Raw genomic sequence first — 15707 nt, 5'->3', positions numbered from 1 at the left:
TTATTGGCCCCGCCCACTGGCGTGCAGTCGCTGAACACAGTTCTGCATGTGTTATTGCAGGGGGCGTTGATAAGCTGTTATCATAGCAGTGGGTGTTTTTTTGTGTTTTTTTGTGCAATTTAAAATAAATTTAATATAATATTATAATTACACCTCAGGGGAGATAATAAAATAAAAACATGTCCTGCCTCCTTTAAGTTGTGTGTGCAACCTTTTCTTTATATGAAATCAAATTAAATATGAGTTACTTGTGTAATTAGCTGTCATCATAAGATATAAGCAAGTGCTTTATTGCTAGCTGACTTTTTTATTTACCATTAGCAAATCCCACCAGTTCAGGCCAGCTGTGCACAGACCAGCTCTCTAGTTTTAGATACAGTCCACAAGATGATTATGATTCAGAGCACTGATTTAAAATTAATTCGGTGGATTAGATTGGGACACTTTTCAGGCCAGTCCCAGTCGTCAGGCTCTCGTATGTCTGCCACCACTGCTCTAGCTTTTAAATCAAATAGACAAGCAGCAGGCAGCCTCTGGTGGATAAAACCCTGTATATACTGTACATACGCGATGGCGGAACAATGCGCATTCAGCCAAAACCCTGTTCGAGTCACGTGCGTCGAACATGAGTACAGCTAGAAGGTCTCGTTTACCAACAAACATCATTATGAAAGACCGCGCATAACAATTTCTTTCAATTGCGATTTCGCCGATTCAAGTAGTTTTACGTAAATAAAGCAGAAAATATGTTGCAAAATTTGCATTGTAAATATTGAAAAAAGCCGCGGTAACATCAAACATTTTTGCCTACGACAATCACAAAAAAACCTCATCAAAACCTTGCTCAAAAAAGACTTCCTCTTTAATCCTCTTTAATGCGTCCAAAACATTTCACTGGGTCCATTTGGCCTTTTCTGACTATTTCTGACATGCACATTATGACAGCTTGAAAGATGTGTGTGTGTGTGTGTGTGTGTGTGTGTGTGTGTGTGTGTGTGTGTGTGTGTGTGTGTGTGTGTGTGTGTGTGTGTTTGGCACAGCTAGGTGTAACAGATGTTGATCTAATCCAGAACACTGACATCATTAAAGTCAATACGAGTTGCCAGGACCAACGTGGAAGCTTTCAAATCCATGCATGAATTTGAAACAGAAGCTGTCGGATACATCAAAGAATTTTGAACCTTAAATGCCCGAAGAATACAAATCTCTAGCATTTAACCAGCTCTGGTATAACAGAAAATCAGTATCAATGCTAAGTTCAAGACAGGTTTTAGAAAGTCTAGGTGGATTTAATGTTATTTTGGCTTGTGTGTGTGTATGTTTTGATTTCTGTTCTTTTTGCCTTCACTCTAGCGCCTTGCACAACCTCCTGCCCCAGGTATTGGCACGCTCCGATGGGAACATTTAATAAAAATGAAAACTCGGACTGACCTGAGTGACTGGTTTTTGTTTTAACCACTTTAAATTCCCTCTATATGTGAAAAAGTGTGTGGATGTGTGCGAACATGATCCTCAGATAGTCCTTCTGACTAGATCTCCATCTTGCAGCTTTGACATTAGGGTCAGAAAGTGAAAGGATGTGGTCATTTCTCAGCTGCCGTTCCCCTCCTAGCTTCCACTCAACTCCGAGCTCAGCATTTCCCCCTTTTTCCTGTTAGATAACAGTCAGCAATACAGAGAGAGGAGAGGAGAAGATAGGGAATGCTTCATATCCTTTGTGGGAGCTGTAATCAGTAACACTGACACACACACACACACACACACACACACACACACACACACACACATTTATATTCGGTGTGTTTTATTAGCAACCTTCAGGAGTTTGGCAGCCTGTTGTAGAAAGCCAGAGAAGCAGGAATGTAATGAGAGCCAAGGTTCTGCTGAGCTGGGAACCGTGACTCAGCTGAAACAAACCTGAGCACACACTCTATAGAATACAGATGTAAACACACCCTCCATACACACAGGAACTAAATAGTAAATGTACAATAATTCTACATTGAAGTCTAAGTTTCTAAATCCTATTAATATTGGTTGTAAAGAAAAAAAAAACAGACAGGATTATGAACCTGATTCTATTCTTTTCGAATTTAGTCACCTTCTGACCCATAATTGGTCTTGTTCTAAAGAACATACTCTTTATTGATTGTTTATTATTATTATTATTATTATTATTATTATTATTATTATTATTATTATTATCATTATTATATCAAGTTCATTTTAAATCCAGAGACTGGCTTACTGATTACGATTCTGTCCCCGTTGACTAAACATATCCTGTATGTTAATTGACCTTTTTCGTGTTCCACTATCCATATTTGATACTGTTCTAATTAGCATACTCTCTGTTGATTGGTTGGTTGTTATTATTATTATCATATCATGGTCATTTTAAATCCAGAGATTGGCGTGCTGATTATGACTGTTCATATTCTGTATGTTAATTGACCTTTTTCGTGTTCCACTTTCCATATTTGGTCCTGTTCATATTAACTCACTCTCTGTTGATTGTTTATTATTATTATTATTATTATTATTATTATTATTATTATTATTATTATCATGTTCAATTTAAATCCAATGATTGGCTTGCTGATTACGATTCTTTCCCTTTTGACCCCATCGTGTTCTGTATGTTAATTGACCCTTTTCATGTTCCACTTTCCACATTTGATCCTGTTCATATTAACTCACTCTCTGTTGATTGGTTCGTATTACATTGTGTTCATATTAAATCTGGAGATTTGCTTACTGATTCTGATCCTGTCCCTGTTTACCCTATATATTCTGTATGCTGATTGACCCTTTTCGTGTTCCACTTTCCAAATTTGGTCTTGTTCTCATGAACTCACTCTTTGCTGAGTGGTTCATTAATTTATTTATTTTCGTTAAATCGTGTTCATATTAAATCTGGTCACTGTCATGCCTATTCTGTCCATTCTGACCCTTCACATACTCTGCATGCTGACTGACCCTTTTCGTGTTCCACTTTCCAAATTTGTTCTTGTTCTCATGAACTCACTCTTTGCTGAGTGGTTTTTAATCACATCGTGTTCATATTAAATCTGGTGAATGGCTTGCCAGGAAGATTTACTGTTTAACCTACAGTAACTACGTCCCTGCTGACTCTTCACACGATGTATGCTGACTGACCCTTTTCGTGTTCCACTTTCCATATTTGGTCACAGCATAGCACTAGGTTAGACCAAACATAAATTATCTGCAGCAATCTGGGGGAAAAGAAAAGCATTAAAGAAAGGATTAGGACGTCTGGCCGTTCGTCCTCTGCAAAGTGTCCTCAAATGAGCTTTGCCATAAAGCCGGATGAGATTATGCCTTACAGCCCAATGGAGAGACACTGAAATGAAATTTACCCTGAATTAAAATTGATCTCTCCTTAACTCTCGTTATTGAGGCTCAGTGTTTCTTTATAACAGTGTGACAAATCTGAGGGATCACAATTTTCACTGTATTAATTCATTACCAAGGAGATATTACTGTCTGTCACTTTCCACTCACACATTTTCTCACCTCTCTCTCTTTCTCTATCTCTCTCTCTCTCTCTCTCTCACACACACACACACACACACACACACACACACACACACACACACACACACACACTCTTCAGCTACAGCAGCTCTGTCTCCTCTCCACCAGTAGAGAGCAGTAAACTCTTAACATCATGATCAATAACCAGCTTTTTTCTTTTCCTCAGTCTCTCAGCAGTTCAACATAACGATAGAATCTGATCTAGATATTCTCTACCACTGTTACCACCCTGAAGTTGATCACAGCAGATTGCCAAGCAGTTTCTCTCTCACTTTACCTTCACACTAGCAAGTGTCAAGTCATGTACCTTGTCTCTTGTGGGTGTGGCCTGCCTAGCATTTACTTATTTATTTATTTTACTAAATGAAAAACAGCAGGAGCTGTGTGTGAGTATATATATATATATATATATATATATATATATATATATATATATATATATATATATATATATATATATATATATATATATATATAAAGCAAACTACTACAAGCTTCACTGGCAGATTACATTAGTTTAGCAAAGCAAGCTAACTGTACTAGCATACAATACAATCACCAGAGCTAGCACTAATAAATAACTAATTGCAAATAGGAACTGGAGCGGGGAACCGGAGAATCACATATTTCGGACCACATGAGCCACAGGCTTGGGCCGAAAAATCGTTTAAGATTTAATCGATCGTTTGGATTTGTCACTTTACCGCGTCATATCTAATTTGCATCGATTTGAGAACATCTCAATTCAAATACTGGGTCAGAGCTGTTGCTGAAATCGTGGCTTGAGGGCTTGGAGACGTACGTAAGAGAAGAAATGGAGCTTATGCAACTTGTCATTTTACCAAGTAGCTGCAACGTGGCCTTTACACTAAACACCGAGTCAGTTTCCTGCTTGTTTAATGTTAAACTGCTGCTACAGTAAGACGTGATACAGTAATACTTGCAGTAGGATTGAGCCCGGGCCTGCTCAGGTCCTTTTCTTCTATATAAAGCACTGAGTTGAGCAAGCACAAATGCTCCACCGTATGAAACGGCAGTTATTGGCTGTAACCAAAATTACCATGCACGTAAATCTATGAAATTGCAGCAGGATGAACCAAGCAGCATGGAAAAGTGCTTTTGAGTGAGCTGACAGCAGTGAGAATCGATTCATTCAAGAACTGTGAGAGAGCGTGCGAAGAAGAAAAGACATGATTGATTGTGGAGCATCGGCACCGTTCAGACTCAGACCTGCTTGTCATCCAGCAAGAAAGAGGTGTGATGACCGATTATAATCTCCGTCTGGGGAGTAGCAGCTAATCTTTACTTGGGGAAACAAGAAAAATCTGTGTATCGTGTGTGTGTGTGTGTGTGTGTGTGTGTGAGAGGGAGAGAGAGAGATAGAGAGGAGAAAAAACAGAAGGAGTCTCCAGTGTCAGCACTTTGTAACCTTCAGTAAGTTTTGCACTTTGTGTTTTCTCAGTTAACTTATTATTATTAACTTCAAGAGAGAGAAAAATGATGTAAAGGAAGGACCCTTTATAGCTACTATAACATAAGTGATAACAGGAGATAACCTTTTTGTGGATGTTCCACAACATTAAATGTAAACAGATCAAAATTCTGGCGTGTCATTTTTTAATGAATAAAACTTGTAATAATAATAAATTAATAAAGTTTTTTTTTTTTTTTGCTCAAATAACTTGTATATTTTGCAAACCAGACTTCAATCTCCATTTATTTTGATGTATTTGAGTGTAATTAGTGTCAGATTAATCAGCCGGTTCAGCGCCCGAGTCGGCTCCCTGACAGCTAATCCGCCGGAGTCCATCTGGGGTCGATTATCCATCAACGCACCTGAGGCGATGCCTGCTAATTAACCGAGGCTATAAACACGATCAGCTCAGTGGTCAGAGTTCGAACCCACACTGGATTGTTGTTGAATGATGAGTACAGCCTCGCACAGGGACTGCAGCATTTCGCCAAGCAGGACTGATCTGACGTCCAAAAAATGGGGTGTTTGTGAGCGAGCGTTCTTTGTTCTTGTGCGCTGCTTTTTGTCTGCTGGACTGAAAGTGTGGAAGTAAATTTTTGCCATGCGAAAGAAAAATATTGTGTTGTTTGAGAAAACCATTTTGGTTTTTTAGGAAGTACTGGTTTAGTATGAGAAAATCTTATTATTGTTAGAAAACATCTGCAACTATGTCAAAGCATCTTGTTATTGTTTAAAGGCATCTTGTTATTATGAGATATGATGATTGTTATGTGAAAGTATCTTGTTATTAAGAGAAAGTATCTTGTTATTATGAGTTAAGTATTTTGTTATTATTAGATAAGTATCTTGTTATTATGAGATAAGTATCTTGTTATTATGAGATAAGTATCTTGTTATTATGAGAAAGTATCTTGTTATGAGAAAGTATCTTGTTATTATGAGAAAGTATCTTATTATGAGATTAATACCTTGTTATTATGAGATATGTATCTTATGTGAAAGTATCTTGTCATTATGAGAAAGCATATTGTTATTATAAGTATCTTGTTATGAGAAAGCATATTGTTATTATAAGATAAGTATCTTGTTATGAGAAAGCATCTTGTTATTATGAGATAAGATTCTCGTTATTATGAGATAAATATCCTATTACTATTGAGAAAATATCTATTATTATGAGACAAGTATTTTGTTATTATGAGGAAAGCATTTTGTTGTTATTATTAGAGAACTCCTGTTATGATTAAAATATTTTTTTTGCTATTATTAGAAAAGAACTCGCTATTATGAGAAAAGCATCACATTATCACAAGATAAACATCTCATTATTTTATTAGAAAATCTTCTTATTGTTATGGATGGAGATTTTTTTTTCTTGCATGGCAGAAACGCACTTCCATATAATGTATATGTGTGGCTATGTAAGATAGTTTACAACGCATAACTCTCAAACTGAAAGGCAGATTTCACATATAAAAAACTGTCATTACGACTTATTCATAATAATGAGATGCTTTCTCCAAATTATTAGATATTTCATCTGGTAATATTGCGATATACTGTTTTTTTGTTGTTGCTTTTTGTTTTTGTTTTTTTCTCGTGATGCCGAGATGTTTTCTTGAAACAATGAGATAGTGATGTTTATTTTTATTTTGTTTTGCGCAGAACCAATGCACTTTTGTCTTAAAGAACACAAGTACCACGAGTGATTAAAATACGCAGACGTGTTCTCGATTCTACCCAAATACGCCAAATGAGAATGAGTCCATAATTATGAGGCCCATAACTCCACAGTGAAGGCACACGAGGGGATTCGACCCTAAGGTCTTAATTTACGGCGTGATCATTTCACAAGCTGATCAAATTTCACATACAGTTAGTTGCTGTGTTGCGGGTGATTTGTAAGGAATAATTACGTTATCGCCGTCGAGTGCAAAGTAGATGTACAGTACAAAACAAAGCGTAAAGGATTTTTTTTCTTTTCTTTTTTTTTTGCACGGTAAGTTTGGATGTCAAAGAGACTCCCAGAAGAGTAAACTGAATGAAAGGCAGTGAGACGTTTTGAAAGAAATGAATAACAGAGTGTAGACATGAGCGTGCACTTTTTAATAACACTTTGTTATATATGACGGAGCCATAGCTAAAGCGCTTGAGGGAAAGAATGCCACAAAAAAGCAGCAGAGTGAATCAGAGGCTGGAGTCTCGGAGGGAGACACACACCACTAATGCACCAGAACCCATTAGAGTTTTACATCTAATCCTGCGGGCCAGAAATCAGCTCCTCATCTGTCCTGGAAAGTGACAGCTCATGTGTATGTGTGTAAGTATGCGTCACTGAGTGAATGTGTGTGTCTATAAGTGTGTGTGTGTGTGTGTGTGTGTGTGCGTGTGTGTGTCCTCCCCGAGGACACAGAGTTTTTGAAGGATGGCTGCCATCACGCTAACTCTCACTGGCTCTGTTTGCTTTAATGGGAGTGAGAGAGTAATGAAGTCTCAGCGTAAGCTCAGGAATACCGTCAAAACCAAAGAAAACTCACATAATCAGGAGCTTAGGGAGATGTCAAGAGGGGAAGAGAGAGAGAGAGAGAGAGAGAGAGAGAGAGAGAGAGAACAATGGGATTTGAGACAATATGTATGAACTGGAACACAAAAGTCACCATTGAGTCAAATATCCTCATTATCTGATGTTAATCTAATGTTTTGCAATATAGCTAGTATGAAAAGCCTTATGACCACCGGTTTAGCATCATATGATATACCTAAATAATCACACACACCCTCTGTAACATTGATTGCACATAAACAGGCTTCATGGGCTATACTTATGATAAACACAAATAAGGTTTTGCCATTCTCATCATCTTATTTGCTGTTAACAAATGGCATATGTAGAATAAAAGCATCATTAAGGGACTGCATTAGACAGAAAAACGTTCTCAGAAACTTTCACCCTGTATCCACAGGACCAAATTTAGCTCCTGGGTTGGAACTTCTTGAGGAAATTTCTACACTGAATGTTGCTGATGAGTCAAGTGCAAGCTCACAGAATGATTCAGCTTCTCAGCCACCAAAACAAATGCAGTAACTGTAATACCATAACTTCTATATCAGAGGTGGCGTGACCGGAACGTGGAGAGTCAAATGCGTCAAATGAATGTATTTTATATAAATATACAGTGGCTGTTGTGTTTGGTTGTATATATAAACCTGGAACGCTTAACATGCTACCACCACCATGCTTCGCTGTTTGTGATGAGCAGTGTTGGGTTTCCGTCAAATGCCAAGGTTGAAAAAGTTCTAATTCAGACCAAGGAACGTTGATGTCTTGGTTTTCTGGCTAATCCCTTCTTTACCTGGTCTTTTTTTTTTTTTACCATTAACTTCCCCCAACTTCAATGTTATGAGGTAATTTGTATAAGTTCATGACACATAATCAAATCTCAATTACATCCAATTCTGCTCCAAAATATGGAAAGGTTCAAGGGGGGGAATATTTATGCAAGTGTCCTCTAGTGTCTCAAAATGTAAAAATGTGCAAAATAAATAAATAAATCAATAAGCCAAAAGATAAACTCCAACTTCTTAGAGTCCTCTGTGTCTAATATTCATAACAAAACAAGAACTCGTACAGGAACTTCGTTCTCATCCAGGGTAATTTCAGAACCCTTTAGTTCCTCAGAAGGGTCCGGAACCTCAGTAGAGAAGGGAGGTGTTTTAGTTTGAGTCACACACGTTGAGTTACACACGTTCACAATCTCAACACACATCGCTTCCTGTCCACTTTCCTAAAGTGGGAGGTGATGATGTCCACAGGAAGTCATTTGTGTATTGTTTTTTTCCTGTCTTAGTCGGAGTGGCAGCTCCTGGACCACATGCCATATTGAGACACGTATATACATATACACATGCAAGCACAAGTCATACACACACACACACGCATTATTTAAAAATAAACAACAACACCCTGCTATTCTTGTATTCTGATGCAACACAATAGAGGATGTGAGAGAAAACTACAGCGAGGGAGAGACAGAAAAAAACATGATAGGCGTTTTTGGGTCACCTGAAGTCAATGAGAAGTGTAAAGTATTCATTTAAATAGAATTAATATAAAATGTATAATATTTCTACAAAACCTAGCACAGGTGAGCTGTGGTAATCTGTATGTGCTCGGAAAAGCTGTTGTTCCTCTGTGTATCTCCTTAAAGATTCTGTGTGGAACTCAACAACAAACCATCAGAAATGGTTCCAGTTAGATCCCTTATAGGAGACTAAGAATCCTTCATTATCCAATAAATCATTAAATAACCAGAGTGCACCAGGTACCTTTAGAGTTTTGGCACATTTAAAATTCCTGACAGGTTCTAGGTATTTATAAGAAAATATTTACCAAGAAAAAGGGATTATTCGAGAGTTCTTTAAGAGTTCATTGGATAATTAAGGGTTCTCAGCTGCCAAAAAAGGGTTCTACTTCGGCTTTGGAGGTTTTTTTACGGAGGGGGATTGTAGTGGCCAGAAATGCTTGATTTTGCTGCAGCTTTTTTCAAATTTGTGATACAACTTGTGGATTTATCATTTTTTTTGATGTTTTTTTGCGGAAAACTATGGCGAAATTGTGATGTTTGTTGGTAAATGATACCTTTTTTTTCTGTACTCATGTTCGATGCACGTGAATCAAACAGGGCTTTGGCTGAATGTGCGCCGTGATGACATCACATGACGTGTCTCAGCCAAAATCGACGGAAAATCTGAATATTGCGGCGTTTCCTTGATTTTGCTATAAATGTCTGCGATTGGAAAATCGAGAAAACCTGGAAGGACTGTCTAAGGAAATGCTTTCCAATAGGGATTTTCTCACATTTTTAAGATTTAGAGTTAGAAGAAGGCTTTTGGCAAATTAGTGGTTCCCTGGATTAAATTCTTTACCAATTAAAATGTAGAGCTATAGAGCCTAAATAGCCTAATAAATCTACTTGTGGGAAAGTAAAAAAGTACCAACATTTAAACATAATCCAGTCTTCATGGGCAAAATTAAATATTTTTTAAAGAATTGATCAGAAATGAACAATCCAGACATGATTTTTATTTGGTTTGTTTTACCTGATCACAAATGAAGATTCCAGACATTAATCTATCTATCTATCTATCTATCTATCTATCTATCTATCTATCTACTTATTTATCAAGTATTATGCTAACTCAGACAAACCTAGATTAGCTAATATTTAGCTAATCATTCAGCTAATGTTTAGCTAATTAGCTAATGCATTAAAAACATTTTTTTTTTAAAAACAAAATAAAAAAAAAAAGTGAACAGTGAAAATTGAGCAATCTGTAGGTGACCAACCGTGATGTGCTGTGACCAGAGATACGGTGCCACCCAGTGGTGAAGGGTCATTGGGGCAAAGATTATGGACATGTCATACAGTTTTCACTAAAACAGCAGGAGCAGTGAGTGTCCCAACAGAAAACCAAAACACAGAGAACTACATGTACACATACTGTATACACACATTTAATATTGTATATTGTACACACACACACACACACAAACACACACACACACACACCAAATGCCTTTTTCTGTCAGACCGTTCAGAAGACGAGAACTCGGAAAGCACTGGAGATCAGTGACACCATTAACAAGAGCTTACATGTTGTGTGTGTGTGTGTGTGTGTGTGTGTGCGTGTGTGTGTGTGTGTGTGTGTGTGAGCTTTACCATCCTCTCAGGCCAGTGCTCTGTGCTAGCAGGGTGTGTGTTTGCTCAGTGCACAGTCAGCAGTAGTACTTAACTGAAATAACCTACATAAAGATTAAAAGGAATTGTGGAAATAGTATGTCATGAACTCGTTTTCTGGCACATGGACAGAAACAAATAACTAAGAAATGCTTTGGCATCACATAATGTTTCCCTTCTACACCAAATGCAGTCGATCAGCCAAAGACCTGCCTGTTTGGTGTCCGCTTCTTTAATTTAGCACTCAGGCTACAAGGCTAATGTAACTAACAAACAATGCGAGTCTATCTCACCCAAAATGTTAACGCACAAATCTTCACACACTTACTTACAATCTAATTTTAAATACATGTTTTTACAAACAAACAAACAAAAAAAGATCAAATAGTCTGTTTGGATCAGTTATGTCTGGGGTATTTTATAAAATACGAATCAGTGTGGAAATAAATGAATCATTTGTAAAAGAATCATTTGTGGAAGTAAACGAAGCATGTGCAAAAGAATCACGTGTGAAAATGAATGAATCATGTGTAAAAGAATCACATGTGAAAATGAATGAATCGTGTGTAAAAGAATCACATGCGAAAATAAATTAATCGTGTATAAAAGAATCACGTGAAAATAAATGAATCGTGTAAAAAATCATATGTGAAAATAAATGAACTGTGTGTAAAAGAATCACATGTAAAAATAAATGAATCATGTGTAAAAGAATCACGTGAAAATGAATGAAGCGTGTGTAAAAGAATCACGTGCGAAAATAAATGAATCGTGTGTAAAAGAATCACGTGTGAAAATAAATGAATCGTGTGTAAAAGAATTACATGTGAAAATTAATTAATCATGTGTAAAAGAATCGTGTGAAAATTAATGAATCATGTGTAAAATAAAAAGAATCACGTGGAAATTATCTGGGAGGGAAAACAAACATGACAAACATTTCAGCCCCAAATCATATGTGGAGGTCATGTGACTTTTCTGCTTCAGTAACTTTAATCCGGAGTATCTGATTGGTCCGGATGATCACATGAGAGCATAATGCAAACTTCTAAATATCACAGAATCTCGCAAGGTAACAGGACTGAGCCACCAGCAGGCTACACTGCTGCACTTTCTCTCTCTCTCTCTCTCTCTCTCTCTCTCTCTCTCACTCTCTCTCTCTCTCTCTCTCTCTCTCTCTCTCTCATCTCCTCCCACTCTCTATCCTCCCATCTTCTCTTTCGTCATGTCCTGCTCACTGATCCACACTCCACACCTGCCTGAAGGCTTATGAAAGAGCATCTTTTCACATTTAGACACGTCTCTCCGTCTCTTCCTCTCTCTGTTCCTCTGTTTAATTCTTTTCTCCATCTGCACCTCTTTCTCTATTCTTCGTTCATGAATAATCTCACGTAATGGTTCAATCATCATGCTCTTTCCTTCTCCTCTCCCCTCCCTAAATGTAACCCTTTATCTTTTCTATTTTCTCCATCCTTTCTCTGCAGTTACAGCATCACTCTAATGGTCTCTGTGGGGCTGTTACAGTCTCTCTCTCTCTCCCTCTCTCTCTCTCTCTCTCTCTCTCTCTCTCTCTCTCTCTCTCTCTCTCACACACACACACACACACACACACACACACACACACACACACACACACACACACACACAACCATACACCCCCACACACGAAGAACACCAAAAGCTTCTACAAAGGATGTTCACTTTTCATACAGATGCACACATCTGTTTTCTTGCTAGATGTGTCTGTTTATATTCCCTCGCAGAAAAGTCACATGAGCCTCTCATATGAATAATCACATCACTCACGTGTGAGATTGGGTGTTACATTTCACACGTTTTCACATGTATTGTGTGTGTGTGTGTGTGTATCTTGCCCCCTCATTTTCCACATGATTCATTTATTTTCACGTTATTCTTTTTTTTTACTCAAAATTAATTTGATGTTACAAATGATTCATTTATTCAAAAATTCATTTATTTGCAACGTTTTGTAAGGATACTTTATTTATTTTCACAAGTGATTATTTTTCTTTAACACATGATTCATTTATTTTTACCCATCATTTAAAAAAAGGATGTGTTTTCACATGATTCTCTCTCTCTTTATTTTTTTTTTACAGATGATTTATTTGTTTTCCCATGTGATTCAAATTTTTTACAGATTATTCATTCATTGTCATATCTAATTATTTTGGTTTGCACATGATTCATTTATTTCCCCATGTGATTCTTTTTTCCACCAATAATAAAAAAGATAATTAATTTCTTTCCCCATGTGATTCTTTTTTCCACCGATAATAAAAAAGATAATTAATTTCTTTCCCCATGTGATTCTTTTTTTCCACCAATAATAAAAAAGATAATTAATGTATTTCCCCATGATTCTTTTTTCCACCAATAATAAAAAAGATAATCCATTTATTTCCTCATGTGATTCTTTTTTTTTGCCAACAATAATAGAAAAAAGATGGTTCTTTTTTCTCCACAGTTGATTAATTTAGTTTCATATTTGATTTTTTTTTACAGACGTTTAATTTATTTCATCAAGTGATACTTTTTTTTACACCAATAATTAAAAATCTTTTTTTTATTTTATTTTTTTTTTTACAGATGATTCATTTATTTTCACGTGATTCTTTTTGTAGCAGATGATTAATTTATTTCTCTGCATAATTCTTTTTCTTCTTCTTTTTTTAACAGATGATTCATTTATTTTCACGATTCTTTTTTTTTTTAATATAGATGATTCATATATTCCCATACAGGTGGATGGAACCATGAGCCATGTCTGAGCGGATGTTAAAGCTCACACTCACACACACACACACACACACACACACACACACACACACACACACACACACACACACACACACACACACACACACACACACACACACACACACACACACTCCGTGGTGACATGATGGCGGCTGCATGCATGATGGCGGCCTCTACGGTGACATGCAGATGAACCTAATGAAGTCTGGAGTGAGGTATTTTCCCATTTCCCTCTGCATTTGAAAAGCTCATCCCCATCTGCAGTGCTGCAACATCTGACAGCTTCATTAAGTACGAATATATTTACGTTATGGGATGCCATTTCTATACAGCTTAGATACATTTTCTTCCTTTTCCCTGGCAATTCTAAGCTAATGAGTCATGTAGAATATGCCTCTAGATACCGAAAGTGAACTCAGATGGTTTAATAAGTCATGTGCTTGTGTGTAGTGAAGCACCACCTGATGTTTAATGTTTGTTTTGATCCACATTAATCAAAGCTCCAAGCAAAGCCTATCTGTATTTGCGTATAACATACTGTACCGCAGTAATGTAGTCAGTGATGAATGGAGGCAACAGATAAGCAGGGCAGAGGATGGACGGAGAGTCAGAAACGTTCACTGACAAGACCGAAGTGAACCTGGAAACTAAGATTGATGAGCATCTTATTCTCCATTATTTACAAGAAAAAAACTACTGAAGTGCAAAATAAAAAAATTCAAAGCAAATAGAATGTTATATGAGATGAGGGAAGAATGTTTTTTTTCGTTCAGTTCTGTTCAGTCCGACGGTGTCGATTAGTTTTCCATAACAACGCCTTTGACAGTAGTTCAAGGCAAATCACAGGTTTCTATTAAGGCTTATCGTTCTATGTTATCGTTTCTATAGTAACAACATACACAGAGACCTGTAGGACTAAAAATAAACTGATTTCACAAAGCTTTTCTCTGAGGAGTCCAAAGTGCCAGCACTTTGTAATAATCGATAGGTTTTCTGCCACAGAAAAGTCTTCAGGATGTTGACGTTCCTCATCATTAATCGTTTATTAATCGCGACGAGGTGGCCGAGTGGTTAAGGCGATGGACTGCTAATCCATTATGCTCTGCATGTGTGGGTTTGAATCCCATCCTTGTTGACAAGCCTTGTTTTATCATGGCTGACCCTGCGCTCTTCTTAACAAGCTGGGATAAGCGAAGAAAAGAATTTCCTGGTGTTGTAATGAACAGTATATGTGACTAATAAAGTCACATGCTTCTTCTTGTATTCTTCTATATGTGACTAATAAAGTCACATGCTTCTTCTTCTTCTAAACGTAACTATAAACAGATTTTTAAAAAAAGTGCAATGTGTCCTTCATAAAGAAATGAAAAATTGTAACCGTTGTCAAATTGCTGTGGAATAAAAGGAATAAAACACAAGAACTGCTGATATTGGGAAATAAATAAACATCAGGATGGTAACTGTAACGCTGCTTCATCACACCACTCTGTTATTGATTACTTTCCTATATCAGCATGCTTCCAAGTTCTTACTCGTACCCTTCTTTTTCCACCCCAACCTTTTTTGTATCATTCTGAGCTGCAAAAGCACATTCTTTCTTCATCAAATCAGGCCTGTGGAACGTCTGCTTAGGAAATTTTGTCGATGGTTTGGTTTATTGTTTCAGATTCCCTTTTTGTAGATACATTAACATATGGATGGGTGTAAAAGGAGAAAAAGAAGGATATATTTTCCTCTTTTCCATTTAAAAACATGGGAGATGCATATTTCTGCACTGTAGTTTGGACCTGGATGGTGAATAAGTGATGGTGATTAAACACTCTCTCTCTATCTCTCTCTCTCTCTCTCTCTCTCTCTCTCTCATTAATTGTGCGATCCATAGTGACCTATTCGTGGTGGTAGTATTTCCAGTTGCTCCTGTTGCATCTGCTGTCGTCATCTCTGTCTGACCGTCTCGTATAAGCGCATTGTTAGCGCTGGAAAAGTAAATAGACGCTGGATTTACTCTCTTCTCTGGATCCGTTGACAGCTGTCCAACGTCCCACGCTCTACCTACTGTACCTACCTAGAGTACCGTATTTGCTTGTTGTACAAGAGAAATGAAATCTGATCACACTGCGTACACATGACAACAACGACGGGAGTGTGTTTAAATC

General features: G+C 37.2%; 1 non-coding gene across 1 annotated transcript; it reads left to right on the top strand.

Annotated features, from left to right (window-relative positions):
- Positions 1-14604: 14604 nt before the first annotated feature.
- On the top strand, positions 14605-14686 carry trnas-gcu (transfer RNA serine (anticodon GCU)). Its single transcript has one exon. It is a non-coding gene; the product is annotated as a tRNA-Ser (tRNA).
- Positions 14687-15707: the final 1021 nt, after the last annotated feature.

This window comes from Ictalurus punctatus, chromosome 18 (genome assembly GCF_001660625.3).
Source record: "Ictalurus punctatus breed USDA103 chromosome 18, Coco_2.0, whole genome shotgun sequence".
Classification (NCBI taxonomy): Eukaryota; Metazoa; Chordata; class Actinopteri; order Siluriformes; family Ictaluridae; genus Ictalurus; species Ictalurus punctatus.
This window is presented reverse-complemented; position numbering and strand designations above follow the sequence as displayed.